The following is a 13,883-nucleotide window of genomic DNA, read 5'->3' on the forward strand; positions in this document are numbered from 1 at the left end:
ATGACGTAAGTGCTATATTTTTTGGTCCACTTAGTGTTCAGTGCCTTTTGATATAATTATTTTGTTATTTTCAGGACCCTTGCACAGTACAGTGCTTTCCTGTTTACGTTTATTTGGTAATAGGATGGCTGCATGATTAGGGCTTTGATGATAATCCAGATACTTTTTAACCTAATACTGTACTGTGATCATGATTAGCACCTGTTAGTATTATGTTTAATGACTGGAGGCACAAAACGAGCACTTTTTGCATCCTATGATTCACTATCATGCTGGAAAACAACCCTTTATACATTTCACAGTTATCATCGTTTTGGCATTGCTGATATTCCAGAAATATTCTTTGGGATTTGTAGATTTTGTGATTGTTCTTTGACTGCTTGCACACTTTTGAAAGTTTGTGCGTCTTTTGTTTTGCTCCAAACGGAGTGATCCTAGCGTGACTGGCTTAAAGTGTAAAGCATGTTCGTGAACTCTGCTTATACCCAATATCTTTGCTTTGAGTCACTGAGAGGCTAATAACAAAACTAGATTTCATATCTTGGATTAAATGACAGCATGGATATGGAGGAAAGTAAAACAACATCCAAGCATTTATTACAGATTCAGTGTTTACAAATGTGATTGTGTTGCAGCTATTGAAACAGTATTTGGTTGATTTGGCTATGAACTGTCTAAGACACACATTAGCCAGTGTTTTCTTTAAGGATGCTTGTGTATCCATTGTGAGTCTGAATGTAGCTGGAGCGTTTGGTTCAAACGGCAATGAAGTGAGAAAATGTTTTCACGTTGAATTGCTTGACGGTCAGAGGTTTATCCTAGAGGGACTTTGTTGGAATCCATCGCTCTGCCTGCCAACTTACTGTACATCTCGATTACTTGTTTCTTGTCTGATGGCTGGAGCGCTTCCTAGCTGCTTTACTCTCATTTATTTTGCGCTGCCTTTTTTCTGCAAATTTGTAGGGGTCTGGTCTTGATTAGCTCTGCTGTCCTCAGTTCCAATCCCTTTTTGTTTTGACGGGGCTATCGGGTTTTTAATCACAGCACGGTTTCTTCTCACAGCATTCTTGATAAAGCTGTCCGTCATCCTCGTGTATGTTTGAAGCCCTCACACACGGATCTATGAGTGCGGAAGTGCGTGCAGACAGCCAGATGGATTGATAGGCCAACAGACAAGCAGCCTGGCACGCCAACTGACAGGCGACGTGTTGGTAGTATGTCAAAAACATGTTGTATCACAGCCCTCCACATGTCTGCCCTTATTGTTGAAGTCTGACAGGAAGGCTGTTGTGAAGCGGTTTGTCGATATTGTGATTTACTTTATGTTTTTCTTGGCATGGGGAGTAGCGGGATGTGGTATGTGCTCGTCTCTCTGTGAGGTTCGCCTCTCAGCTCCTACTTTCCTACTGTATAGCAGGATTTTAGACCTCCACCAAATAAGTCCAGATACAAGCCTCCAGAATTATGAAATTCTCTCCCCTTCTTACTGCATGTCCTTTTTTGTCTCTGCAGGCCAAGACATGAGCTTCTCCCACTGAACGTTATTGATGCTGAACTGGTGAGTTTTTTGGGGGTTGCTCACTGCTGGTGGTCACCGCAGTTAAACACATGTCTCTTTCTTGGGTTATTTTTATTCAGTCCCAGTTCAGATTTTTGTGTAACAGCACAGCTGGTAGCTACATAACACAGGCTACCTCTTCAATATGAGCTTCTTATTTCCAGAGCATCTGGTTCATTATTTGCATATTTATAACCTGGTCTGCATTAAAGTAATTGATTAGTGCATGCATAATGTGTATGAAACATATGGCCTCATCCTGCATGTAAGCCAACATGACAAGTTATGTAATCTGGATGACCCGGTGTGTTTCTGAATGCAAAAAAAATAATACAAGAGGGAACCAAAAAACAACTATCAAGAAGATTAAGAACAAGGATTTTCCTTCCATCTAATATTTAGCTCCGATATCCATCCAACTCTTATTTTGCCTTTTTGCCACTCAATCACTCAAAGTGTTCAACATTGCAAACAAGTTGCATCGTGAGCTGGAAAACGACAGACATTTTATTAGACTCGCGCTGAATGATTAAAGCAAGAGGCCCCGCTTTTTCACAGTATCTTTCATAAAAGACTGATGTGCAGCGTTCGCCGATCCACAGCCAGACATCGCTCAATGATAAGCTGATTGCGTGGCTGCTGCTGCTGCTGCTATATGCTCGCTCATGCCAAACTAGAAACCGTAATGGGGCTGAGAGGTGATTGCTATCTATAAGATGTTCTGCTTTAATGATGCAATTTGTATTAATAATGGATTGTGTAGCATGCAGGCTGTCTGTTGTCTGGGCCTGATTAATTTAGCTCTAAGCTTTATTTTACGAGAGCGGTATACATTTTCATCATCCCAAATTATATTTGCTTCATTGCTAGTGCCCTGTAAGTATTTAAGCATGTGACATGCAATGATGAAAAGGGAAATTCCGCTATAATACTGTCGGATGGAGCAATTGTTTTGAGAGAAAAAAGATGATGACTAAAAAGCGACTAGTCTTGATTCATAGCTTGAATCCTACAAGTGACCAACTTGCAGGTTTTACAGTTGCAAGAACACTAACATGCAGCTATTTCTATAACAAGCAAAGCATCAGTACATTGGCAAAAATAAAATATTTCCTAAAGTATCACATACTGTATAAACATTTTTTCATCTCAAATACTGTATATCTGAGATTATCCTGATGAACTTTAAAATGTCACAGCCCTTTTTCTTCAGGCTGATTTTGTGGATTTGGAGTCATGTTTAAACAATGTGTAATAGTGATACTCGTTACCTGGAGAAGTTGGAAGAAGATATGTTTCTAAAACATTTTGGTTTTTACGTTAAAACCAGTGCAACATTAGCAGAGTACTTTAGCGCATTAGCTCTTCTGTGCTATGCTAGCTACTAAAAGTTTAATGAATCTATACACATGCTGCTTTTGCTTTTTAATGATTGTACCAGTGAATATAGAGGAACAGTGTTGTTCCTTCATTTCATTGTCTTCTGTCTCAGTCACCCAGTGATGTGCTGGTTCACTTCAGCACTGTGATCTGTAGCTCTAGTTTCTACCTTTATCTTTTTAACCTGTTTTTACTGTTGAGTCTGTATATATCCTTCAAACACACATTGTGAACCCGTCTGTCTGCTTCTCTCTGAAATCGCTTTTTTCATTTTTTCCCAAAATTGGTTGATATTTATTTAGGGAGTGCACTCAGTGGCAGGGTGGCTCCATGGTAACATAGCTCTGACAGCTTGACTAAGTAGCAGCGGGGGGGCGGGGCTTAGTGAAGGGTCAATTTAGAAGAAAAGGCAATCACCGTAACAATCCCTTGCTGTTTTCCATTATGTTCTGATGTGGCTGCATGTTAGCAAAGATACAATAAGTGGAAACAAATTTCCTCTCTTTTTTAGTCAATAAGGGATAAAATGACAATATACACGGTTCGTGTTTCTCAGTTTTGTGGTCATGGCTCAGTTTATTTCAACATGTGTTTGGCACAACAAGGAAACTGCATTCGCCTCTTTAATGGTGCTCTCTTGTGTGTTCATCTGTGAAAACAATACAGTGACAAAGCTCAGGTCAACAATATCGGTTTGATTCAGAAATGTCTTTGAGCAGTCAAAGGACAAAATTCCTAACATATCTTTTGAATCTAGACTCCTCTCAACACGGCGACAGCTTGGCTGACGTCTCGCAGCAAACGGTGCAAAAACGCCAACAGTGCTGACGGAGTTAACAGTGTTTACCTGAGGAGGAACCTGGAGGATGGGATTAACACTTCAGTGACAACACCATCGCATGGGATGATGTAATCGGCTGTAACCGCCGTATAAGCGCAGTGCAGAGTGCTGTCCGTGAGCAGGCTAGCAGAGCACGTTCACATGCTCGAACATGCCCTGAACGTCATGTGTGGCTGGCTTTGTTATGTCAACCATTCATTTTCTCCTCAGGTAGACATTACTCCTCTATATCTTTACATATCAAATACTTGTTAACCACTATATTAATGCTTTCAATATCGTATAGAGAACTTCTTAACAGAGCGTTCCATAGAGCAAGTTGATAGCTCGATGTTATGACAAAAGTATCATTAAACTCCTTGTTGGATCCTTCCAAACTGTGTAAACTTAAATGTTATTTGTAACGGCAGCAGTCAGGCATCAACAGGACCTGTACTAACAGCAGAGTCAACATACTTGCGTCAATGTCCACTGGGAGTGTGCTGCAATTTCAGACCTTGACATTCATCGAAAATATGGATTTGACAGTTACTCGAGGCTGCATCCAGGCAGAGGAGGGTGTCACTTTCAGAGGAACTGCATCCTTAAATGTAACCCAGAAGTAGAGAGAAAATGGCCCCTCTAAAATAGCAACACCAAAACACTTTGGTGTTCATCTAAAGGTGCTGAAGCAGTTTGCTTTGTGATATAAAAAGGGAAGGAAGGAGGGATTTGAATCAGTGTAAATATTCTGATTGAATAATTGTGCAATTGAATCATCAAGAATATAGTTTCAAGCACTGTCTGACTTGTTGTGGTAAAAAGTTTAAGCGTCGCCGTCTACTTAAATCACACTGACTACAGTAGGCTTGATTCAGTCTTAGTTGAATATCCTTATCCTAAAAAGACACTTGGGGTGAGTGTGCATATAAAATCTACTACATGCTACACTGTACCATCATGGATGCTCAGTTCTGCCGGCCTGTGACACTACAAAAAGGCTCCGTAAAAGCCCGGCATCGTCCTCTGTTCTGATAAAATCCACTCCGCTCGGTCAGTCTCTCAGCTTCAGATGCACCACAACGGATCCAAACCCAGCACGACTCTTACCGGTCCAGATTAATATGTGAGCACAGTGTTAGCTGCTTAAGGAAAAGCGAGGGATCAATGATGAGAGAGTGTGTCTTCCCAGCAAGGGTAAGTGTGGCTGGAGGGTGAATGTAATGACGGGGGGGTATTCTCTGCAGACGCTCAGCCAGCAGCAAAGAGAGAGAAAGAGGAAGAGAGCGGAAAAGGCAAAGCAGACAGAAAGAGAGGTAGCCGCTTTCTCTGACACCAACAGATGGGATCCGCTGTCATAAAGTCAATATTTACTGTTTCTTAACAAAGAAGAATTGGCAGCATTTAGATTAGCTAATTCAGTAACAGGCTGCTTTGTGTAAAAGAGGCTTTGTGGAGTAAAAACAACGCTTCAGTGATGATAATTGTAGCTCTGCTCCAGGTGTGGCTCTATAAATACATTGCAATTGCAAAAGAGAGCCATCAGCCACCCCTACGCTCTTTTGATTCTTCTCTCCTTCCATCTCCTCCCTTCCTTTTTTTTCTTTTTTTTTTTTAAATGCACACACTTTACCCATGGCTCGATCCACTGTGGGGATACGTGTGAACGCAATTTGCACTTCCAATTAAACTGTCGACCTCTGCTCCAGAATGCAAAACTTGGTTTTGTAACATCCTCTCCTGGATAGCTATTCTTACCCAGGCAGCCCAATAATAGAGAGAACGGGGCTTCACAATACACTGATGAGGATCATTGAAGTCAGCAAAAATAATTTGTGCATTTATCACATTGTCAACATTTGAGACCCTTAACTATATATGGATTTTTGTGTCTACTCTTTATATTGATTTATTTGTTGGTGTGAGAGACCAAACCAACTTTTCCCTTTTGATCTTCACTGATTCCATCTCTAACTTGGAGCAGGTTGGGATTTCCTACGACAAATGTTTCAATCTATTCATTTTGCTGAATGAGGAAACATTAATAAGCATTTTCCCAGCAACGTAAAACCGGTAAGCTACAGAAGTGTCAAATGCAAATAATTGCAGCATTAGTATGTTTCTGGTGGGGGGGGTGCAGTTTATTCACATTAAGATGGAGAGCAGTGTGAAAGAATAATAACTGAAAACATAGCAGAATAAATTAGGCTAGCCTAAAGCATGCTGCCGCGCCGGTAACACGGCTCCAACACATGACTCGCTGCTCAGATCAGATGACTAGATCAACAGCAGGAATGTTGCTTCCTCATATTTACAGCACTGCTTTTGTCTGACTGGGCAAGGAGAGATGGTGTGTGTGTGTGTGTGTGTGTGTGTGCGTGTTGTATATGCCTTTAATCAGCCCACTACTATACCAGATAAAAAAAGTCCAAGTAATGAACTAACATTTAGCTGCTGAGCTAATCACTTTTCCTGCTCAGATTAGTTTAAAAATACATAATACAGAGCATGGCGTAATTGTCTCCATGTAGTTATTGACTTGCATAATCTAATGGCTGCGAGGGAACGCCTGGTTTAATGCTAAAATACCCGGAGTGGACCACAATGATGTTTTTAATACGGGCCTTATTTATGTCTGTTTGTCTAATCATGTATTGAAAGGCAAAGTGGATTTTAATGCTGGTTTTTTTTCAGGTGTTTTTTATGAGTTTACAACTCCATAAAATAAATATAAAAAACGCTCCCTGAACTCTGAGTGAGGGAAACAAACAAATTTCAGGCGGAGTATAAACACACGGTATGAAAAGACAAACAGTCTGCTCACATGGATTTCCGACCAGGGCCAGATATTTGTCCAAGGGCCCAAGCCATTTCTCTTCGGACACTTTTTCGCATGTCATTTAAATAAACGTCGGGGCTTAAGACATGAATCCATTAGAAGGCTATCATAACAAACTGTGGAAGTAATGTAAAGTTTAGAAAAGTGTCACAATCAAAGCACATCGTGAGAAGAGTTTTGTAACTCATACATTGACAAATAATGGGAGACATTTCTTCCCTAAATGACGACGAATGATACACGACTATTCTAGCACATGAGGGAGAACAGGGAATTATGTATACATCATAAATTATATATAAATCTTTTCCAAACTGCACTTTCTTAATCCTTTAGACAATTACTCAGTGGAAACCTTTTCCATCTGCTTCAACATGTAAGCTCTCCATGCCCCGATGGGGAATCAGGTCTGTAGAAAACAGTGGAGTTAAATAACGTTCAATATTTGCTGAAATAAATACAAATGACAGGTATAAAATGGCCATTTACCAAACACAATAGCGGTTTTTGTTTTAACAGTAAGGTAGTTGATCATTTCATTAGAAGTTTATTATGTTGTCTTGGTTAAAAAGGACTCAATTGTTTTGTTTATGCAACCTTCACTGATGGAGAGCAGTTATACAAGTCGCCAGAGTTTGAACCATCAGTGAGAAGACAAATGGTATGACTTGTATCATTGTAGTACAATGAAAACCATTGTTGGAGTCATTTCCCCCTACAGTATGGCCTTTATATGTCCATTGCAGGTTTAAATAAGCTTGCATGTTGCTTCATAGCAATCGTATGAGGTCAAGCTCTAGATCGGATTAATAAAAACATTTTTATTTCTTTGTTTATATTTCTTTAAACCTCTGGCATGAATATTCAGCAAAACACTTAAACTTGTAATGCTTAAAATTTCAATCCTGCTTGATTTTTGCAATGGCTATACCAAAAAAAAAAAAAAAAAAGCCAACCATAAATAGTGTCAAAAGCCAGGTTCGATTTAATGAAATCATACAAATAAGCCTCTGAGAGAGAAGAGAAACACTTTTTGTGTTCTCTATATTGTTATTTCCCGACTCACCGCTGTTCCCCTGCTTTAACACGCTCCCTTTCACGTCGCAGATGCCAAATATCATGTGGGAATTACGGCTCCATCTGTAGTGATCATGTCATGTTTGAGTAAAGTCATAATGGAATATTTCTGTAACAATTTAGGACTTAAGTTTGAAAGCCACAATGGCTTTAATTTAACAGTTGGATTGTACACGTAACGGGCTGAAGTAACGGCGATCTATACATGGTTTCATGTCACTGCAGCACAAATGATGACGTGTAATAGCTGTCAGTGTTAGCTGAGGTTGAATGCTTTCCAGTCATTAAAGAATATGTCTCCATGAAAGTGCTGGACTCTGCTAAATAATGAAATCCACTCATTAGAACATAGTTTGAGGGTGAGAAGTGTTCTCCCAGTGTGTGTGAGCGGAGAGAACCCGAGCCTTATTTTGTCCTCCTTTTAAGACAGTCTTTCATCCTTCTCCAAGGCATGAAAGAGAGAAGTCACTCTATGACTCACTAAGTAGAGAAAAAAAAAAAAGAAATCTCCCTCTCACCTTTTCTCTCAGCCTGGATTTTATTCTCTCTGGCTGCCTCTCTCTTTGGCCCTCAGGGAGTTGGCTCCTGACAGCATCACAGAGAAACAAAAAAAAATTGAAAAGTCAAAGTGTATGTGAAATGTTTTTGTGCGTGAGCCTCTCTCTCTCTCTCTCTCTCTCTCTCTCTCTCTCTCTCTCTGTGTCTGAGTGCCTTTTCTCTCAAGATGCCTCTCATTTATCTTTACCTTCCATTTCAGTTTCTCACACATTCAACAGACAGACGGAAAGAATGTTGTCTCAATCCATTCAAGCCAGTGCTGGTCTTTTGGTTGACTTTTCTGTTTGTTTTTATGAATCTATCTTTACATGAAGAATATAAATCACATATTCTATTGTATAATCAATGTATTTATAGATGGTAAATAAAGAAAATCAAGAAATTTAAAAGGACATATTTTTCTTCACATGGCCTGTTTCACATGATACAATTTATACAGAAAATACAATCATCATCATCATCATCATTAGGAGTAAAAAGCTAAACTTAAAGTGAAACATCTCCGGTCAGAATCGTGTTTTGGTTTGAAATTGAAATGCAGAGAAGCTCCACATGTCTGGGTCTATAATTATTGTAGGAAAAGTTCACAGTTCCTAGACTTAAAATATTTGATATGTGGCAAAATGTATCAAAATTGTAAGTGCTTTCATAAATGACAAGAGTTCACTGCACATAATAGGAGCAGCTGCAGATTATGCAATATTTGTACAAAAGTTTTATTTATTTATTTCATGCCAAGTAAATAAAATGGGTGTGGAAACCAAGCTGGTAACTGTAACCACAAGTACAGATACAGAATCTCACAGAACTGTGACACGCAGTAAACATTTAAAAAGAGTAGTTTGATATTTAAAAAGGTAAATCCACCTTTTAACTTTTTTGCCAAAAGAGAAACATGAGAGTAACAAAGACTGAAAACAGGAGCTCATTAACTTCCTGGATCCTCGACTGGTTTCCCGACTACCTCACAGTGACGAGAGAATCAAAACACACCATCAAACCACAACACGACGTTTTTACACTTTGCTATGTGTGCGGATTAAACAAATGACATACAGTACCAGTCGAAAGTTTGGACACACCTTCTCATTCAACTACTTTGAAGAATCTAAAATATAAAACATTCTGGTTTGTTTGTTTACCACATAATTCCATATGTGTTCCTTCATAGTTTGGATGTCTTCAATATTAATCTACAATGTAGAAAAAAATAAAGAAAAACCATTGAATGACTGGTACTGTATAATGTGTTAGTTAGTGCCAAAGCCAACTATGTAGCTGCTCCCAGTCTTCGTGCTAAGCTACGCTAACTGACTGCTTGGTGCTTAGTGTTAACCGTGCCGACATGAAAGTGGTCTCAATCTTGTAATCTGACTAATACAGCGATAATATTTACTAAATTGTTCACTATTTTCCTATGTAGTTTCTCTAGATGTCCATCTGACAGAATCATGCTATGAAATTAAGATATTGTCAAAAATAACCTCCCTATTTTTAGGCCACAAAATCATCACTCCCCCCTCCCCCCTAGAAACCCCGTCGCCCTATGGGACACAGCTGCGTGGTTAACAGGAGGCGGGCTTTCTCAGAGCCCTTCGGTGTGGTTTGATGTCCCCTTAACAGCGACTCTCAAAAAGAGCAATATAGAAGAGGAAGACAGCTGACATCCGAGTCATCCTCTCAATACCCTGACAGGCGCCCATCATGGCGGCAAAAAGGCAGCCAACAGCGAGTCCCACAGAGAGCTCATGTCAGCCTACGGGTCGGGCCAATGTCCTGAGGCGGGGACATATGCTTTTATCCCTTGATCCATCCATCACTCTCCACGTCTAAGCCAGCTTATGAGAGACATTTTGGTGGCGTTCCCCCTCCCTTTCTGTCATTGTGGTTATTAACTTTTAAATATCACATGACTTGTTTATTTTGCACATTACAAGTTATTATAACCATATTTTTTCCCTGACAGTGCATGTAAAAGTTTGCACGTGTGTTATTTCTAGAGAGGGCTATTCCAGGTAACATGGATAATGTCACTTCCCCTGCTGTATCCCATCTTGTGTGTGTGTGTGTGTGTGTGTGTGTGTGTGTGTGTGTGTGTGTGTGTGTCGTTGGCTGTGTTAACAGTGCTGTCCTTTTAATCAGCAACCCCCTGTGTGTTCCCCCCCGTAGAGCTGCCATTGGTTGAGTGATGACGGTAGAGCTGCCACTGTTTACACCGTTTAAATCTGGCAGGCAGGGGTGAGACTACCTGCCTCTCACCTGTTGCCCTAATCAAAGGAGTTATGACTGCACCGCTGGATGTCACCCAGAATAGCACCTTCTAAATATACACACATACTGTAAAAACACACACACACACACACACACACACACACATGTAGAAAGGGTAGAGGGAGAGAGCCTGTCAGGAAGCAAAGTACATCCTTTTGTTTGTGTGATGTATTTATTTGACACCCTTGGTACTACATTGGTCCACATTTTGCAGAAGTACAGCGCTTTGATATCTTCCCTATTATGGGTGTACATGTGATTCAGATAATCATAAACATGGCTCTTCAGGGAAAGTCATATCCTCCAGGAAATAGCTATACAGGAAGTAATAAGCAGGGAGCTTGTGTAAACGACCAATGAAACAATGGAAATGAGCGTTAAATGTTCCCAGGAAACTGTTAACCGACAAGATTGGCAACGATAACCGACGAACAAACCGCTTAAATCCGTCTTTATGCCAGCTGCAGTGTATGCACCAAACGGGCAACTGAGTTCCCATTTCACTCGTCTGGGAGAGTTGGCAGCTTCAATGTTGTGTGCATTGTTGTCGACATATGCCACCTCTTTCCCCCCAAAAAATGTTAATTAATTAGTTAAGCTGCGTGGTTGTCCGCTGTGTGTCTGCCTGGTATACTCTGTTAGGGTTTGCACCAGTGATAGCATTAATCTGTCATCATATTTGTCAGTTAACAGGCTCTGAACTCTCCATTTTTGTGCTACATAGGTAGCTGTAAATTGGAGATTTTCTACTTTTGACTTGTAATTTAAAATGGCAAGACCAGGCGGTTAACATCAGGATCTGAAAAGTGAAGCCTAAACGGAGTGTGAAGACCTTAGCTGTCTAAGCTGCAGCTTTGTACCTGCCTGAGGGGATCAATCCAGCAGAATCAGTGTAAACACGCTTCTTAAGTTTCTCCAGTTATTTATTTATTTATCAGGAAGCAGCTTTTTTTATCCCACATTTTATAAATCCCTGTATTTCATTTTAGTTTTTGTTGAACCACGTATAGATGTTTTCTACCGCTGTGTTCTCACAAAAAGTAAGTGTGTGTGTGTGTGTGTGTGTGTGTGTGTGTGTGTGTGTGTGTGTGTGTGTGTGTGTGTGTGTGTGTGTGTGTGTGTGTGTGTGTGTGTGTGTGTGTGTGTGTGTGTGTGTGTGTGTGTGTGTGTGTGTGTGTGTGTGTGTGTGTGTGTGTGTGTGTGTGTGTGTGTGACATGGCTTCCCTTTTTTGGTGCACTGATCCTCTCCCCTGGCTGAAGCGGCCTGTGAACAGCTCTCGGCCCGTGAGGCCACTCGACATGTAGAATATTTGATCCACATAAGCTGCCACTGTGGGACCGGCCCATCCCCATGGAGAGAGAGAGAGACAGATGGGTAGATAGGAGGCTGATGACTCCACAGACAGGATGGATGGAGCAGGGTCAATATTGATCGGATCAATGGGACATTACCTGTTGGGAAAATATTGACAACTTAAATTAGTTTCTAATGACACATTTCTAATTTATTTATGCGTTTACTTCCCTCATGAGGTAAATCTTTTTTTCTGTGAAAACAATTCATTATATCCCAACTCCTTGTTGTCCTTTTTTAAATGTTATTGTATGCAGCTTGTTTCCCTAATATTCCTTGTTGACGTGCCGGCTTGGAAGAGGCAGGGTTTGTTTAATTTACACCATTGTTGGATGATTACACCCTCCATCTATTCAAGCCGTCAACGGGAGCCTAATTAGTGCCCTTTGGACCAATTGTCCAATCTCACAGAGAGACGGAAGAGGTTGCTACGATGTGTGTTTTCTAAATGCTTAAAAAATAAAAGGTAAATGAAGCGTTGTATAGTTCATGTTATTAGATTATTGTGGGTAGAAGCAGAGCTTAATCTAAATGAGATGGTATTTAAACCAAGCTGTTTTGAGTCTGTTCATTTTGCTATCATGTGTAGTCAGATAATCAAGAACATCTCATTTCTCTTGTCAGAATTCCCCTTCACTACTGAGACTCTATTTATTTGACATCCACATGTTGCAAAAAGACAGCGCTTTGATATCTTCCCTATTATGGGTGTACATGTGGTTCAGATAGTCATAAAGATGGCTCCTCAGGGAAAGTCATATCCTCCAGGAAATAGCTGTACAGGAAGTAATCGCCAGAGAGCTTGTGTAAACGACCAATGAAACAATGGAAATGACAGAGCGTTAAATGTTTTGAAATTAAATATATATTTAGCAATTTACTATAGATTTACATCGACCACCGTTGTTCAATCCTCTTTAAAATCTACCCAATCTGCAGAACAGCCACTCTCTCTCTCTCTCCCTCTCTCTTAGTGGTTGAAATCTATCCCGTCTTGACTGAGCTTATCTGGCAAAGTTTATCTTTTCAAAGTGACTGCATAAGGAAACCATTACCGCCACAGTTCCTGTTCTGCTCTGGTCGGAGCGAGATGGAGCTGTGATGATGAGGTGAAGGGAGACACAAGCAGAGTCACAGTCTCTGCTAAGTACAGGAAATGTTAAGGAATTTGTCTCTGCCTCTGTGTGGACATAAGGATATAAGATGGCTTGCCAAGTGGAGGATTATCCTCTCCATCTATAGCTTTGTTCCTGTTTCACTCCTTCTCTCTCTCTCTCTCTCTCTCTCTCTCTCTCTCTCTCTCTCTCTCTGTCCCTTTGACCCAATCTGTATTTTACATTTACGCCTGAAGCTTTTAGTCGACTCTCCTCATTCTTCGTGACAAACCTACCACTCGTAAAGCTACAGCAGAGCAGATGCGGAGGTGTTGTCGTTGGTCTAAAATGCCAGCTCATAACCACCAGTCTCTCTCTCTCTCTCTCTCTCTCTCTCTCTCTCTCTCTCTCCCTCTCCCTTTCTTAAGGGAAGAAAGCTTCCTATTAAAAGTTTGTTAAGCAGACGCCAGAGGAATGATTAAGATTCTCCACAAGCCAAATAGGACGAGGGGGTACGAGTGATTACACCCCGGTGTGTGTTGTGCAGAGACATGTGTTTTGTGTGTCTCCCCTGAAGGCAGCACAAGAGTCTGTAATATTACTGTAAGTGTACAAGATGAAGCTGAATAATGAAGTCAGCAGCACAGTGGATGACGGTAAATTACACTTCACTAATTTGATTTTTTTTTTTTTTTGTTCTTCCTCTCTCTCCTCTTCCTTCTATTTGTCTCTCTTTTAGAGCGGTCCAGTCCTGCAGTGTTTCCCCTCCCCTCAGCTTTCTGTCCCTCTGTCCGTCACCTGGTAAGTACACTCAGACTCACCTCCCACAAACACAGTTTAGAGGCTCTCAGGGTTGTTCAATCCTTTACGTAATCACCGGCTCACTGCCTGCCATGAACTGCAAATTGTTGTCACCTTTTTATGAAAGAGCA

General features: G+C 40.7%; 1 protein-coding gene across 3 annotated transcripts in view; it reads left to right on the forward strand.

Moving 5' to 3' along the window:
* The window catches only part of LOC129107211 (1-phosphatidylinositol 4,5-bisphosphate phosphodiesterase beta-4-like), a 63,722-nt gene that overhangs the window by 2,857 nt on the left and 46,982 nt on the right, over positions 1–13,883 (forward strand). For 2 of the 3 annotated variants that reach the window (XM_054618631.1, XM_054618632.1), the window contains exons 2-3: positions 1,513–1,558; positions 13,691–13,752. The gene's annotated coding sequence lies outside the window, so the exon portion shown is untranslated. The remainder of the gene's footprint in view (positions 1–1,512; positions 1,559–13,690; positions 13,753–13,883) is intronic. The other variant, XM_054618633.1, reaches the window with a different exon arrangement.

This window comes from Anoplopoma fimbria, chromosome 18, assembly GCF_027596085.1.
Source record: "Anoplopoma fimbria isolate UVic2021 breed Golden Eagle Sablefish chromosome 18, Afim_UVic_2022, whole genome shotgun sequence".
In the NCBI taxonomy this organism is placed as follows: Eukaryota; Metazoa; Chordata; class Actinopteri; order Perciformes; family Anoplopomatidae; genus Anoplopoma; species Anoplopoma fimbria.